A 2,839-nucleotide genomic window follows, 5' to 3' on the forward strand; every position below is an offset into this window, starting at 1 on the left:
GAAATTAAAAAAAAAAAAAAAATACGTTTCATTTTTTTTCTTCTTATTTTAATTACAATGTTTTAAATGCTGTAATAGAAAAAAAAAAACAAGTTTCACCTAAAGACATTTTTCTAAAAAAAAAAATAAAAAAAAGCCGGTGATTACGCGGACAATTGTAAATTAAGCAGTTTTCCACATTCTTGGGCAGTTTTTGCACATGATATAAAGAAAGTAAAATTATTAAAATTATCTGTAGAATATTTTACAATTTCATACTATAACACAATTTGAGATGAAGACTAATAATAGTTTAACAAACAGAGAATAATTAAATAGAAAAATAATAATACTCACTCGCACAATGATGACATCAAATATTTACCACTCCTTATTGATATGCACTCTGTCTTCCCAAACTTGATTAATGGAATAAAAGTTTCTACTTTTAGATGTATAAAACATTTAAATAAATAGTAAGATATACTGTCTACTTTTTTCCATAATGCCAATACATCTACTTTAAGTTCATTTGCTGTTTTAAATATATCTTCTATCAATAAAACATCATCGATAGTCTGAACCGATCTATAATAATATGCAGGTGTGCTTATCAATCTCAGAAGTTCGAGGAATACACTCTGGTGAACGCGAAATTCAGTTGAAAGCCTTAAAAAGTTCTTGAATTTTCATATCAACAGGAAGGCCACTGTAAAGGCGAGCGCTTTCCACGTTTTCAATCGCTTTCACATAAAACTTCAGAGCAGACGATAAATACCGACAGCATCGTGGAATTATATTAGAACCAAACTAATCTCTTGTAAGGTGACATATCGCGAAAAATCTTTTGCAATTTAAGTCTTTTCTTTTCGAAACAACTTTTTCCCTTTAGTTGATGAAATATAATCATCCCTTGTTAGTACCATTATAGTTTCTATTTGAAAAGAATCATCCCTAAGAGACGCTCGTGATCCCAAACTACTAGCAGAATCAATAATTTCTCTAATATCTCTTGCTTTATCTTTTGAAAAATTAGTATCTTCTTTTTTAAGCCGGCAAAGGCAAATCTTGCCATTTGGGTCATTTTCTTTCAGTTCTAAAGCTTTGTAAACAAGCAAGAAATCGCTATAGTCCACGCTAGTGGTAGCCATTATACAAATAAATTTTTAAAGGAAAAGAAATTTTAAACAGGCTTCGAAATTTCAATTCGGAACTACTTTCACAATTGCTACAAATACGTTTAAGTACGTTTGCTGCTCCAAATATATTTTCTAACACACAAACCTCATCGTCAGTCAGAAAATCTGACAGATAATAAAATCGATCTGTGCTAAGCAATCTCAAAAGTTCGAGAAATACACTCTGGTGAACGCGGAATTTAGATGAAAGCCTTAAAAGTTCTTTCATTATCATAGCAAAAGGAAGGATATTTAAAAGATAGCGACCTTTTTTGTAGATTGCAATCGCTTTAATATAAAACTTCAGAGCAGACGATAAATACCGACTGAATTGGTTTTTTTCGTGGAATTCAATCAGAAGGTGGCCACACCACATTAATATCTTGTAAGGTGACTTAACACCACGAAAAAGTTTTTTCAAAATTTTAGTTGATGAAAAGTCGTCATCACATGTTGGTACCATTATGGTTTCTATTCGAAAAGAATCACTGGAAAATAATCTCAACCCACCAATATTTTCTTCAATATATCTCTCCTCATCTTTAGATAAAACAGTATCCTCTTTTTTAAGCCCGCAACGGCAAATCATTCCATTTAGGGCATTTTTTTTCAGATGGAACGCTTTGAAAACAAGCGAGAAATCGCGATAGTCCACGCTTGTGGTAGCCATTGTATAAATAAATTTCCAAAGGAAAATAGGTTTTAAACAAACTTCGAAATTTCAATTTGGAACTACTTTTACAATTGCTACAAATTGTTACTTTTTGAAAGAATCCACCAGGTGACTGGATACCCGTATTTCAAGTTTTAAGAAACCCGTTTATTATTATTTGAACTACATGAATGGAAATATGATTTAGTTTGACATTGTCAGTATGTTCGATTCGAGGAAGAAATCTGTTGCCTTCAAGATATAAAATGGGTGCCTGCTACAAATATTCGTTTTTTTCCGCTTTGAAATATGAAATTCTGATAAATGATGGAGCTTTTTTGGCTGAACTCCATCGTTATAAAATAAACTCTATTAGCAGCTATTAATATACTAACCAAGGAAAAAAAATACTAATTATTTTGTTCTTAATGGTAAGAAGGAAATATTTTAAAATTTTAAATTTACTCTTGGGTGTATGCGCATGCTGAAAATGAATAAAATAAGCTGAATTATGGTTTTAAAAAAAGAACTGTAAAGGTTGAGAATAGTTATCAAAGAAATGTAACTCTTTTTTCTTGAATTTAATTATTTTATTTTGAATCAACTCGTTGAGCTGATCAATTCAAAATAAAATAAGTAACCGGATTATTGATTAGCTTATTGATTTTTTTATGATTTATATTTTATAATGATTTTTTATAATTTGTATTTTATTTTTTTTATATTTTATAATTATTTTCTCATAATTTATTCCGCAATTTTTTTTTCAATAAAGTTTATATAAGCCCTTAAAATATTAAATAAATTATGAATTATTTGCTTGGATACATTTTATAATCGTCGTTGAACTGCAGATCAAATGTTTTCGATTTACGACTGCTAACATTCGATTCCATCGCCTTGTAATTTGGAACCCGATCCAGAAGACAAAGGAACTTCTAGATCAAGTATTGGGAGAAATGTGCTTTCGTGGAGGACTTTTTATGGAACTAACCTGCATTTGCGTTACATGGAGAGGAAAACCACAAAA

Source organism: Parasteatoda tepidariorum, chromosome 8 (assembly GCF_043381705.1).
Source record: "Parasteatoda tepidariorum isolate YZ-2023 chromosome 8, CAS_Ptep_4.0, whole genome shotgun sequence".
NCBI lineage: Eukaryota > Metazoa > Arthropoda > Arachnida > Araneae > Theridiidae > Parasteatoda > Parasteatoda tepidariorum.